The following is a 14,558-nucleotide window of genomic DNA, read 5'->3' as shown; positions in this document are numbered from 1 at the left end:
ATTTTTTTTTTCTTTTTTGATATTGAGTTGTATTAGTAACAAAATGGACGACCCAGATGAAATGGACTGGTTTCTAGAAACATACAGCCTGCCAAAATTGAGTCAAGAAGGAATAGATAGGGCTTCCTAGGTGGCGCAGTGGTTGAGAATCCGCCTGCCAATGCAGGAGACATGGGTTCCATCCCTGTTCCAGGAAGATCCCACATGCCGTGGAGCAACTAAGCCCATGTGCCACAACTACTGAAGCCCATGCGCCTAGAGCCTGTGCTCTGCAACAAGAGAAGCCACGGCAATGAGGAGCCTGCACACCACAATGAAGAGTAGCCCCCACTTACCGCAGCTAAAAGAAAGCCCGCGCACAGCAAAGACCCAACACAGCCAATAAAATAAATTTATATAAAAAAAAGGAAGGAATAGATAATTTAAACAGACTGATCACTAGAAGTGAAATGGAATCTCTAAACAGAAACAAAAAACCTCCCTGCGAATAATAGTTCATGACAGCTTCACTGAGGAATTCTACCAAACATATAATGAAAAACGTATACCAATTCTTCTCAAACTATTCTAAAAGATTGCAGAGGAGGGAACACTCCCAAGTTCATTCTATGAGGCCACCACCACCCTGATACCAAAACCAGACAAAGACACTGAAAGAGAGAAAGAAAATTAGAGACCAACATCTCGGATGAATATAGATGCAAAATCCTCAATAATAGCAAACTGAATCCAACAACACATAAAAAGGATCATACACCATGATTAAGCTGTATCCATTCCAGTGTCACAAAGGTGGTTCAACAAATGCAAGTCAATGTGATACACAATATTAGCAAAAGAAAAGATGAAAAACACATGATCATCTCAATAGACGCAGAAAAAGCATTTCCTAATATTCAACATCCAGTCATGATAAAAACTCTCACCAAAGTGGGTATAGAGGGAACTATCTTAACATAATAAAAGCCATTTACAACAAACCCTCAGACAACACCATACTCAGTAGTGAAAAGCTGAAAGCCTTCCCGCCAAATTCAGGAGCAAGACAAGGATGCGGCTCTTACCGTGCCTATTCAACGTAGTTTCCCCAATATTTTCAATCCCCAGTTGGTTGAATTCTTGAACGCAGAACCCACAGATATGGAGAGTAAGCTGTATATTTGTTTGAATCAAAACAAGTCTTCCGGCAAGGATCTACCCTGATTCATCTCTATTTTTAAGTAGGCCTGAGGAATTATCAACCAAGATACTCCCCTTAGGTTCAGCATGTCTGTGCTTTCATCTCAGGCCCCAACTTAACATCAAAAAATTTCTCTTCCCACCAACTCAATTCTTCAAAGTGAGCCCATCCTTCCACCGGTCTAACCTTCCTCCGCAGGGCTCTGTGATTCCCCCCGTTCACCTCAATATTGAAAGCTTGGAACAGCTATGGATAAATATCAAGCTTCCACCTCCAGTGATTCTAAAAATCTGCATTTCCTAATTCTGCTGCAACGCTTCTGTGCCAGTGGGGTTTGGGCTTTAGGGAACTGAGACTTTTATTCTCATGAGACTTCATTTACAACCCTGTGTGTGTATGTGTGCCGTAAAGGGAAGGATAACCCCTAGACCTGAGATGTTCAAGGGGACGTGCTAGGTCAATTTCTTTTGTAACCTCACATGATGGGCATTTGGGGCCGGATCACTTTGCTGTGGGGCTGGCCTATGCAATCAATGAAGGGTGTTGAGCAGCATCTCAGGTCTCTACCCACTAGACGCCAGTAGCCCTCCCCACCCCCCGCCAATATGACAAACAAAAGTATCTCAGACTGAAAATGTCTCTTGGAGGGCAAATGGCTCCTGGTTGAAATCTGCTGTGCTTATATACGGAGCAAAAGACACAAGGACTTTTCGTCTTGCAGGACTTCTCTCACATGGCTTTCGGTGAAACTCTGCCAAAAACTGAACCTTGGTTTACTTGCAGTAGCTCTATTCATATAGAGTTTCATAACAAAAGTAGCTGAGCATTCACCCTGTGACATCCTTTTTAGTAAGTGCTCTCCATACATGACCTTATCAAACCCTGACAACAGCCCTAAATAGCAGGTACAACTGTGAATAATGCCCATTTAAAAAGGAGGAAACCGAGGCTTGGCAAGGTCAAATGACTTGCCCAATGTCACACAGTGAGTCAGTGGCAGAGCCCCTCGACCACCAGGCTTTACTGTCTCATTTCTGCAGACAGTAGAAGTTGATAAGATTCACAACATTGGGCAAAACTAAAGCAGACCTTGTGGGTATAGTAATGGTTTCTGAAAACACCTCGTCTGTGTGAATCTGTCTCCATTCATTTCACGTGTTTTTATCAACACCAGGGGAGCAATGATCATTTGAACAGTTAAATTGATTTAGCACGGTAAAATCCACTTTTTTTCCAGTCTTAAAATTACAGGAAATTTTGCTGTTCTGACTGGGCTACCACTTGTCAGCCCCCACCACCACCCTGTTTCTCTCCCGCTGCTCCTCAGGCCCCATGACCTGCACTTCTATTTTTCTTTTTAATTTTCTAAACGACGAGATTGTATTTTATAGTCCAGATATTACTCCGGGGAACAGTCACGGGGATCACCGCAGCCAAAATGCTCAGGAGGAAATCAAACGAGTCAAGAACAGAAGAGCGTGGAAAAGAAAAACTGAGAACACAAATATTTTCTAGATGCCTCGAAATTAAAGCTTGAAAAACCACAGTGCTTTGCAAAATATCACATTCAATTGGTAGTTAAAAAAAATTTTGTTGGACGCGCCCTTTGTGCACCAAACGGTGGGGAGGAGGCACTGGCTGGCCTGGGGAACCTCACCCTGGGGGTCCGGGCCGGTCCCGGAAGCTCAGGCCTTTCTGATATGATAGAAAGGTATGAAAAGAATCTTTGAAAATCACTAATCTTTCTTACCTTTCTCGAGGCACCAGGAGGTTGTTTGGGGCCTGGAGTTAGGTCAGGTTGTTTAGGTCTGCTCTCTCTCAGAGGCTGGTGTCAAGGAAGTGGCATTAGGACACAAATTATGAGGCTCAGGAAGGAAAAAGCATCTTTAGGTAAGACGGCCCGCCCTGCAACTGCCTGGGAGCCTCCGGATGCCGCAGCCCGAACCTTCATCGTTCCCCTTATCTAGGTTCTCACCTGTGATCTCAGTTAGAAAAAATATTGGGAACAGCTGTGAATTGTTTACAGCTTAGACTACAGAATCACACTTAGAATTCGAAAGCTTCGTCTTAATAACAGTTTTAACCACAGGTTTCCCTGTTCTTTTCCAAAAGTAGAGCCTAGTCAAGATCTTGTATTGTGTGAAGAAGGTATTTGGTACTACCTTTCCTCCTGCCCTGTAGAATGGGCAGGAGGAAAGGTAGTACCAAATTCTAATTATGAGACAAGTAGCATGGAATTCTTTGGAGGAAGAGGTATAAGACTTTTAACATGCTTACGTTTAGGTTGAATTTGGTATTTTTCAAATTGCAACCCTTTAGAGATTGATAAAATCAATTTGGTAAGTTGCAAACAGCACTTTAAAAAAAAAAAAATTCGACTCCCATGGCAGGTCTGGTTTGAAGCTTTGCACGGTGAGAGAGAACCCAGGAAACGCCTAGCTTGAGTTCCCCCAGCTGGCGGAAGGCATCTTCTTCAGGTCACTGTTTGTCATAGTCAGGTTTAGATGCTGGAGCAAGCTTAATATCCATTTCAAGAACTCATTAATACAGTGGTAACAAGTCTTTCCCTACCAATCTAGTAGAATCTGCTTATAAACAGCACTCTTAGCCCACAGCCTTCCTCTCAAGTATAGGTGCAGAGGGATACCTAGGCTCAGAGTAGTTTTTTTCTAATGTAAGTTCTTTGAAAAAAGATTTCTAGGGACAAATATTTGAGAGACACTCTATACTGTGGTCTTCTCATAGATTCCCAGGGCACATTAGCCTATGGAAGAATCCAGTAAAAAGACCCGTTTAACTGTTTCACCTGAGGTGTTGCCAGCATATTTGACCTGGGCGCCTTTTAGTAAACAAGCTCTATCAACAGCTCCACTAGCGCAGACCAAGCCCTCAGCCTCATGGCTCCTCCCATCACTAACCACACAGCAGCACTGCCCTTGATTGCCACGACACCCCGTGCAGTCTTTACTCTGCAGTACACAGTGCGTCCTCCACGTTCTCCTGATGGAGACAGGAAGATCTGCCAAATGACCTCTTCGACAGTTCGAGGACTTTTAACACTGGGGACCCGATCATCACTAGCCCACTTTGGATTTTGTTTAGAGAAGGACTTTCCACTCTGAGTTAATTCCTACGATGACTGTGAAATTAAATTGCATCTCGTTCTTGATCAGTTCATCACTGTGGGTGAAGTCTGTTTCTTGGCTTTCACATTATTTTATATTGTTTTCCTCTTTCTTCCCTGGGATGCTGTGCTACGTAGCGTGACCTGAGCACCTGCCCGTGTGCACAGCACCAGGAACACAATGGTTCAACCACTTTCGTTTTTCTTTCCTTTTTTTTTTTTCCACGTTCACGCTGGCGACACGCCATGCTGGCCTGGAGTCCATTAAGGAACTGAATTTCTATATTGTTACAAAGCAGTCAACACTGCAGCCTGTCCTTTAGAAACAAGTGCCAAGAGAGGAAACGTTTCATATTTTCCACAGGGCACAGATGCTATCAGAGAGTGTTTCCAATCACACGGAGTCTGTTTGTGCAGTCAAATCATAGGTCTGGATTCTTCCTTCCGCCTCAGGGGTCTGGCTGCTGGCTCAGGGCCGGCCTCTCTCTGACCCGGTGTCTTTCCTGCCATCGTGCTGCTGTTCTAGCTGCCACGTCTGGGTGAAAACCTGGTTCCGGTCCCCGCCGGCGTCAGCTGGCTGCGCTATGTGAAAGCTGCTCTTTTCAACTGACCCTTCCTTGTCGTTTCAGGAGCCAGTGCTGCTTTCCAGCAACGAGGCTGGACAGGGTGTTCCGCGCTTACTGACGGCGGCAGCTGTTTTCTGCGCCCAGTAAGAGGCCCGGGGACACACCCACCCACTCAGAGCCACCCCCGGCAGGAGACTTGAGGGGCACCTCCCCCCAGGGCCGAGGTGAGCTGAGCCGCTGCCAGGGCTTCTGCTCGGCCCTGCCTGCTCCCACCCCTAACCCCCAGTTCCCCTCCTCTCTTTGTTCTAATTCCTACCTATTTTCCTCCCTCGCATTGAAACCGCACCAATGAAATAATGCCAGATGCGAAGGCTTTTTCATCGACAGGCTCTCGTCATCACGTGACCAAATTCTGCGTGTCCCTGCAAAGTAAGGCTTAGCTCTCCGAAGGTTTCATTTGTCCATTTTACCAGTAAGTGTGGACTGTGAACTACATACCAGACGGTTCTAGGCCCTAGAGAAACAACAGTGACACCATCCCTGCCCTGGTGCCTACGTGCTCATGAGGGAAGCAGAAAATAGACAAAACAAATATATCGAATATTAGTGATAAGAGCTCAGGAGAGAAGATAAGGCTGTGAAGGGGAGGATGGAAGTTTGGGGCAGGGGTGGGGGTGAGATTCTAGAGGGGGTGGCCAGAGACGGCGTCTCGGACAAGATGGTGTTTGTACAAAGACCAGAAAGGACAGGAGGAGAGAGCTGTGGGAGGGAAGCACATTCCAGACCAAGGGACCAGCCTGTGCCAAGGCCCTGGGGTGGGATATGCTTGACAGCATCCGTGTGGAGGCAGCCATAGGGCTGCTGGCAAGATTAAATGTCTACGGAGTGCCTGGCATACAGCTAGTGCTCACTAAATGGTAGCTATAGTTATGACAGCCACCGATCAGATATTTGCGGTTCGATTGCTGTAAATAGGTACGTAGGTCCAAGTAGGCCCAAGTCGTTCCTTGGCCTCACGAGCAGTGTTTTATTAAAACCCTGCAGACCTCTGAGTGTGACCCCAACATGCATCCCCTTGGCATCCCTAGTTTTCCTTTCAGAAGAGGCATAAGGCCATTGCCCAGCAAAAAAGAAATGCTGCTGAGCAGATCGATCTTGCCTCCTACGGGGCAGTCATTCTGGAAGTCTAGGGAACACGCAGGAACTTGTTAAAAATGCCAGATCTCAAGCTGCACCCAGATCTACTGAATCGGAAACTCTGTGATGGGGATCAGTGTTTACCAAGCCCTCCAGGTCATTCTGACATAGGCTGTTTCAGAACCACTGCCTAGAGTTTCTGTTCAAAAAGTCTCCCAGGGCTGGGGAAGGCTTCACTAAGTCCCCTTGGTCATTTCCTTTGCTCTCCGTGGAACCAGCTGATCCGAAAGACGGTTTGTTTTCGTTGTTGCTGTTTACGTTTCCTGAGACGCCCTGTGGCTCTCTAGGACTGTTGGTCCCCAGATCTCCTGAGCTGGCACATCTGCTTTTCCTATGTCACCAAATTTTGAATGAAAATGGCTGCACCTGGGCTCTGAGACCCACCTGGAGAATTCCCTCTGCCCTGATTAATTCCCCCAGCACTTGCAAAAATGACACTGACCACCTCTGAGAGCTATTTTAAGTTTTGTTATTATGGAATTTAAAAAAAAAACAAAACTTTCAAAACAAAGATAGACCAGCTCAGATTTTCAGACACAACTCAGCATTTATTTCTCTCCCTGGAAGAGAAGATGTTATCTTGCTGTTTACTGTGAATTAGCTGAAGCACCATGCTCCAGGAACCAAGGCCACTTCCAATAACTGTTCTGGCATCGAATGGCAACATGACCCAACTTTTCTGTAGCAAATGGTGTGGTTGACTTAGACTAACAACCCTACTGGTCCTCTACATGGGGATGGGTGCCCTGAGGGGAGAAGGAGGAGGAGGAAGTCTTTGAAAATTCGATTTTATTGCTCCTCTGTTTGAACCCTGTAGTAACTTCTGTTGTCCTAAGTAGCAGTTCTCAAAGTTAATCTAAAACCTCAAAAGTGTGCTCAGTGAAAGAAGCCAGACACAAAAAAATACCTATTTTATTATTCTACTTATATGAAAATATCTAAAAGGAAAATATATAGGAAAAGAAAGAAAATTAGTAGCTGCCCAGGGCTAGAGGTAGGAATATAGGGAGTGACTAGTATAGGCACAAATTTCTTTTTAGAGTGATGGAGATGTTCTAAAATTAGATTCTGGTAGATGATTTATAACTTTGTAAATATACTAAAATTCATTATATTGTACACTTAAAATGGATAAATTCTATGCTATGTAAAATATCTCAATAAAACTTTTTTTAAAAGCAAAAAAAAAAAGTATTAAAAAAAAGTTAATCCAAACAGACTTACCTGAAGCTCTTGTTTGAAATGTAGACACCTGGGACCTTAAAATAAGTGCTTCTAATGCAGGTGGTCCTTCATATTTTGGGGACTCTAGGAAAGAAATAGCTTAAAATTCTTAACTTCACAGGCACAAAAAGTTCTTTATGATGTAGAAGCTGCTACCTCTCAAGACCAAATCTACTACCATTCTCCTTTTGCCATTTAGGATAATATTTGTTCTTATTTTTTGGTAGTCTTTAATATGTTTTATCATTTTTATACATTTTATCATTTTTCTTCTGTTTCTAATTTACCTTATTAGGAATGTCTGCTAAATTTTATTTTAAAATATTATTTGAACCTAAATGTCCATCAACAGATGAATATATAAAGAAGATGTGGTGTATATATATACAATGAAATAGTATTTGGCCATAAAAAAAGAATGAAATAATGCCATTTGCAGCAACATGGAGGGACCCAGAGATTATCATACTAAGTGAAGTGAGACAGAGAAAGACAAATATCATATGATATCACTTATATGTGGAATCTTAAAAAAAATGATACAAATGAACTTATTTACAAAATAAAAAAAGACTCACAGACATAGAAAACAAACCTATGGTTACCAAAGGGGAAAAGTGGGGGAGGGATAAATTGGGATTAGTAGGTACAAACAATTATATATAAAATAAACAACAAGGACCTACTGTATAGCACAGGGAACTATACTCAATATCTTGTATTAACTTATAATGGAAAAGAATCTGAAAAAGAATATATATATATACATTTAGTTATCTTCCTAAAATCTCCCTCTTTTGTCATCTTAGGGATTGCCTGACTCTCCCTCCTGGGGTCCTTATCTTCTTTCTCGGTTAACTCTCACATGTTGGTGGAGCACATTCTCCAGTAGCTTTCTAAGAAAGGGTACATAGACGTTAAGTTTTTTGAAAGATTCCAGAAAAAATTTTTATTCTGCCGTCAGATTTGATGGTCTGTTTAGCTGGGGTGTAGAATTCTAGACCAGAAATAAATTTTCTCTGAGAATTCAGAAGGCATTGCTCCAGTGTTTTCTGTAGAAATTTTTTTCCATTCTCATCCCTGATCCTCTTTCGCTGTTTTGTCCTTAGTGCTATGTAATTTCATAATGGTGTGTTTTGTCAGAGATTTTTTATCTTTGTTCGTGGCTATGGGTAGAGTGTCTCAATCAGTTCTGGGTAATTTCCTTGATAATTTGTTCCCTCTGTTTTCTCTGTTCTCTTTTTCTGGAACTCCTTATCATTCAAATATTGGACTTCCTCAAATGATCTTTCAATTTTATTACCTCTCTCTCTCTCTGGTTATATTTTCTTGGAGATTTCATCAAATTTGTCTTTCAACTTGGGTTACTAGATAAAATATAGGATGCTCAGGTAAATTTTAATTTCAGACAAACAAAGTATTGCCAGGGACATATTTATACTAAAAAAATTTGTTGTTTATCTGAAATTCAAGTTAAATTGAGAGTCCTGTATTTCTGTTTGCTAAAATTGACAATTCTTTTAATTCTTTTCTTGAATTGTTTCTTTCTGCTATCCTATTTTTAATCGCCAATTAAAAATATATCTCTGATACCAAAAAAGCAAATAACCCAATCCACAAATGGGCAGAAGACCTAAACAGACATTTCTCCAAAGAAGACATACAGATGGCCAACACACACATGAAAAGATGCTCAACATCACTCATCATCAGCGAAATGCAAGTCAAAGCCACAATGAGGTATCACCTCACACCAATCAGAATGGCCATCATCACAAAGTCTGGAAACAACAAATGTTGGAGAGGGTGTGGAGAAAACGGAACTCTCCTGCACTGTTGGTGGGACTGTAAGTTGGTACAGCCACTATGGAAAACAATTTGGAGGTTCCTTAAAAAACTACACATAGAACTACCATATGATCCAGTAATCCCACTCCTGGGCATATACCCAAAGAAAACCATAATCCCAAAAGAAACTTGTACCATAATGTTTATTGCAGCACTCTTTACAATAGCCAGGACATGGAAGCAACCTAAATGCCCATCAACAAATGAATGGATACAGAAGATGTGGCATATATATACAATGGAATATTACTCAGCTATAAAAAGGGATGAGATGGAGCTATATGTCATGAGGTGGATAGAACTACAATCTGTCATACATAGTGAAGTAAGTCAGAAAGAGAAGGACAAATATTGTATGCTAACTCACATATACGGAATCTAAAAATGGTACTGATGAACTCAGTGACAAGAACAAGGAAGCAGATACAGAGAATGGACTGGAGAACTCGAGGTATGGGAGGGGGCGGGGGGTGAAGGGGAAACTGAGAAGAAGCGAGAGAGTAGCACAGACATATATATACTACCAACTGTAAAATAGTCAGTGGGAAGTTGTTGTATAACAAAGGGAGTCCAACTCGAGGATGGAAGATGCCTTAGAGGACTGGGGCAGGGAGGGTGGGGGGGGACTCGAGGGGGGGGCATCAAGGAAGGGAGGGAATATGGGGATATGTGTATAAAAACAGTTGATTGAACCTGGTGTACCCCCCCAAAAAAAAAAATATATATATATATCTCTGTTAGAATAGACTTGTGATTGCCAAGGCGGAGGGGGTTGGGGGAAGGATAGAGTGGGAGGTTGGGGTTAGTAGATGTAAGCTATTATATATGGAATGGATAAACAACAAGGTCCTACTGTATAGCTCAGAGAGGTATATTCAGTATCCTTTAATAAACCATAATGGAAAAGAATATTAAAAAAAGAATGTATATATATATATATAACTGAACCACTTTGCTATACAGCAGAAATTAGCACATTGTAAACCAGCCATACTTCAATAAATATCTATTAATTGTTCTCTAAATGTTACTTTTAATTGCTTCTTTTGTTTCTTGAATATAATACCTTTTCTCTCCAGAGATACTGAGGGCTTTTTAAGTTTTCTTCTGTTGCCTATACTTTTTCCTTTTTTCCAATTTTTTTTTTCTTTCATTTTGGTCTCTGCCTTTCATGTTAGATTTTTGTCACACATCTGGTGATCCCACATATCTGGTGATCCTTGATTGTCTGCTCATATTTAGGAATGATGCACTACAGACATAAAAAACAAACTTATGATTACCAAAGGGGAAAGAAGGGGAGGGATAAATTAAAAATTTGGGATTAACAGATATACTTTACTACATATAAAATAAACAACAAGTACTTACAGTAGAGCACAGGGAGCTATATTCAATATCTTGTAATAACCTATAATGGAAAAAAATCTGAAAAAGAATATATAACGTGTGTGTGTGTGTGTAAAACTGAATTACTTTGCTGTACACCTGAAACATTGTAAATCAACTATGCTTTAATTTTTTAAATAAAGAATGATGTACTAGATGGCAGTTTAGGAGTTCAGTGTGTAGGTGGGATCTGTTGATTGGTGGACTTCCCTGAAGCACTGTTTCACTGGGGGTTTCTAACCATCAATATCTTTAAGTCTTATCCCCTGAGATGGTCAGATCCTCAAAGGGGAACTTCTAATTCCCTTCTGAGAGGGATAAGCATAGCTGCTGGTGTCCCGGGAGGTGAGGCACAGAAGAAGACCAGGGCTCAGGGATCCCATCTTTCTGTAACTCATCTTCCTCCTAGTCCTCATTTTTCACTGTGCCTTGTGGCCGTGAGTCCAGAATCCCTCTGGTTCAGCCTCTCAGACAGTCTTCGGCCAGGAGGCAGTAGAGGGCCACTCATCCTGAGTGAGGCAAGAGAGGTGACCTGGGAGTCTAACTCCTTCTTATATAGATTTTTAAAAAATTTATATATTTTTTTTTCTGAAAACAAGATATTTTCCTCACCAATTTGCATCATTTCCCCACAGAGAAATGTGCTTCAGCTCTCTTCTGATTCCCCGTCACTCCAATAAGATGAGAGGTTTAGAGCCATTTTACTTTTCATCTTCCTTCCTTAGACCTTTAGAATTTTATTTTTTTCTCCCTCTCTTTCCACACACCAACGGTTGCTATTCTGTCATCTAAGTGCAGATCCCTGCCCCTCCCCCACTCGGACACACAGCTCACAGCTTCATCTTGCTGGGGATGTATTTTGCTTTTTCTCTCTGGCTGCTGGCCCCTTTTAGATGGTATGATATTTTTCTTTGTGAGCTCTTTACATCTCAGGACATCTCATTCCCAAGTGATGAGACTCTCACAGACGGCAGAAGCAGGCTCTCTCCACAGGCGGACTCACAGAAGCTGCAGGAAACCCCTCCGTCCAGACTCCTTTCACTGGCCCAGCTGCAGGGGAGAGGACCAGACCCCGTTCAGCTCCTTCTTGGCCTCTTGGGGTAGGAAGCCCAGCGCTGACACACTGGGCCTGTGTTGACTTCATCGGCAGCAGCCCAACTCTTCCCAGGATTTGCCGCCTTCCATTCTTCACTCCTGGCCTTTGACATTATTCTCTAGGCACCTGCCCAGCCCACTGGGAGAAGGAACCTCACAATACTCTCTACTTGGAACTGACCAAAGCCCAAAGCCTCACTCGCACCCCGCCACCCACGGGAGTTAGCACCTTATTTGGCTCCAGAGAGGAAGAAATTGGCGGTTTGGAAGTAGGAAAGAAGAAAGCTGCATCCAGGTTGTAATATTCCCAGACTCCTCTTCGGTCCCCATAATTTATTTTCACAGCCATTCATCACACAAGGGGAGCCCTGATGAAAAGAGCAGAGTTGGAATGAATAGCTTTAGTCCTGGTCCGATACCTGAATACAAGCTCATCCCAATCCTGAACTTCAGGTTGGTCCACCTGGGAGACAAATGCCAACTCCAGTGTCCTATACCATGATTTTAGCACCACTGCATTCAGAGATAAGAGAGAGTTACTACACTTTCACCATGAAAAAAAAAAAAGAAAGAAAGAAAAACAATCAAAATGACTCAGAGTAAAAATGTAAGCCTTTCCTAACCCTGGTTTATCTGATGAGATATCTACCTGCAATGAAGAATCACCGCCAGTCTCTCCTTGGAAAGTTTAAAGATCGGGCTGGTTCTGGAAAGGAAGATTGAGTGGGCATATTATTAACCTAAATGGAATTAGGTTTCTGTTTCAATAAAGATTCCCGTTAAAACTGAAAGCAATACAGCCACAGCAGCGTGGCCATAACCACCCACTGCCTGTAGGAAGATGTGCTTAAATTACACCTGGATGTGGACCCCATTATCACTTTGCAAAAGGCAGTAACTTGAGGTGGACCTCTGTGGTCATGGTGTCCCTCAGGTGACAGCCCCAAAGGAATTCTAGCTTGGATGCAATCAATACTCAGAACATACGTTACTCATGTATCAGTACACGACACGAGGCTGACAATGATTAATCAACTAATTATGATAGGCTCTCCTCCTCCCATTATACATATACATGTACAAAGCAAAAAAATATGTTTTGTATTTTTGTATTTAGTTGCTGTGGAAAGGGTATGACAGCCATCTTTCATTCAAGCTGCGTCCATCTGGAAAGGTATATCAGCATCTTCACTGTCATCAGGCAGGCATCGCCAGAGCCTGCCACACTGGTGCAAGCTGCAATTCAAGAGTCTTTGTCTTATTTGCCTATTGCCAGTCTGGTGAAAATGTCAGTTCTCCTCTCTTAAAAGACTTAGGAAGGATGTCACACACTGGCAGCTTGTGGCTGCATCCAGCCCTCAAATGACTTGTATGAGCAGCAGGGTTTAAAAAAATGAATTCACGGACAGCCTTTAAAATCAGAAAATTTAACATGAAAGTCTGGACTTCTAGCTCTTCTTGGAATAAAGTCCATCTGGCCATTCTGGGCCCTTGACAGCTGGCAGGTCCGAGTGGAGGCTACCCCTGTTTTGATGGGGCAGGTGCTCTCCTGTTGGGCCCAGGCCCAACACTTTCTTATTTTTTATATCCAGCAACTTCTCTCATTTTTATCTCCTACCTGGCTGCTGACTTAGGGGTGCAATCCAGCAGAACAAGTCCCCAGAAGGCCACAGTTCCAGTCCACTGCACTGGGAAACTCTGGGCACTTACCATCACACTATTAAGGCTTTATCATGTCAGGGAACAGGGAACAGGGAAGTGGTTGCCCGAGGGCGTGAGTCCAGTGTTCTTTCCCACGCACCCGAGATGGAGACCCTCCATGCAGGGCACAGACAAAAATGCTTCCATTGTTCAGGAGCAAGGAAGGCCACCAGGAGCTGAAGGGACAGGTGGCAGCATGCCTGTCAGGCAGGGTGCCTCCCTGGGTGAGCAGATGTGTCTAAAGGACAGTCTTAACTCTCTTCCTGTTTCTTCCACAGAGAAAGAATGTTAACCACTCCACGTCCTAGTTCCTCCACACCTGTTACTTTGGATCCAAGTGAGAAGTTCTAAGAATCCCTCAGAACTGCCAGCCTGACTCTGGCTTGGAGCACCTCTGTCCAGATCAGAGTGCCCAGGGGAGTAACACATCCTGGATCCTGGACCCCACCTGTTTCATTGGGACATCTTCCTGGTAAATTCAGAGATTACGCAAAGCTCCAGGGGCCTTCCTGTTGATTTGAATCTGCTTAACCCCCAGCAGATGACAACGTCAACAGATTTACTGGGCATAGGAATCACCTGTGATCTTGCTAAAATGTGACTTCTGATTCAGAAGGTCTGGGGAAGGACCCGAAACTCTGCATTTCTAACCAACTCGTAAGAGAGGCCAGTGCTGCTGGCCCAAGGACACTTTCAGCAGAGAGGGACTATGCAAACACCTCCTCTCCCTGCTCATGGACGTTTTTTTGCCCCTCCTTCTGGGGCTCTTGTCTGTTTTCTCCACCCTATCCTTCTTTTTTCCTATCCTGCTTTTCCTCTCTCCATCCATCCTTCTTCTTGCCAACTCATTATTCCTACCAGGCATCCCTACCATCTCCCAATCTCCCTCCTTTCAAAGGATAAAGAAACTTCTGCCCCTTTCCTCAGGACACTCGGCTCCCTCCCTCCTCTCTTTAGTAGTGCCAGAAAAATAAAAGTCACCATTTATCGACAACTGTGTGCCAAGCACTCAGTGCGTTACTGTTAGGCTGCACCCCGCAGGCCTGCAAGCCATGTAATTACCCAGCTGCAAGACCCAAGAAAGAGCCCAGAGATAGAGACAGCAGCCATCTATTGGATAGGAAATCTTACAAGTCTGAAGCAAAGTCCTGGAGCCACCTCCCCCACGTACTGCAGGCAGGAAACTTTGCCACTCAGGGAAGAAGGAGGCTACCATTTATAAGGGAAATTGATG

At 43.3% G+C, this 14,558-nt stretch overlaps 1 long non-coding RNA gene across 1 annotated transcript; it reads right to left on the bottom strand.

The window, feature by feature from the left end:
* Nucleotides 1-7,303: 7,303 nt before the first annotated feature.
* Nucleotides 7,304-12,378, bottom strand: LOC130854786 (uncharacterized). The gene is made up of 4 exons (XR_009054184.1): nucleotides 12,273-12,378; nucleotides 10,511-11,991; nucleotides 10,206-10,391; nucleotides 7,304-7,375 (listed from the first exon to the last, which is right to left on the bottom strand). It is a non-coding gene; the product is annotated as an uncharacterized LOC130854786 (long non-coding RNA).
* Nucleotides 12,379-14,558: the final 2,180 nt, after the last annotated feature.

The sequence above is a fragment of the Hippopotamus amphibius genome, chromosome 6 (assembly GCF_030028045.1).
Source record: "Hippopotamus amphibius kiboko isolate mHipAmp2 chromosome 6, mHipAmp2.hap2, whole genome shotgun sequence".
Classification (NCBI taxonomy): Eukaryota; Metazoa; Chordata; class Mammalia; order Artiodactyla; family Hippopotamidae; genus Hippopotamus; species Hippopotamus amphibius.
The sequence above is the reverse complement of the archived record's forward strand: the minus strand, read 5'-3'. Positions and strand labels throughout refer to the sequence as shown.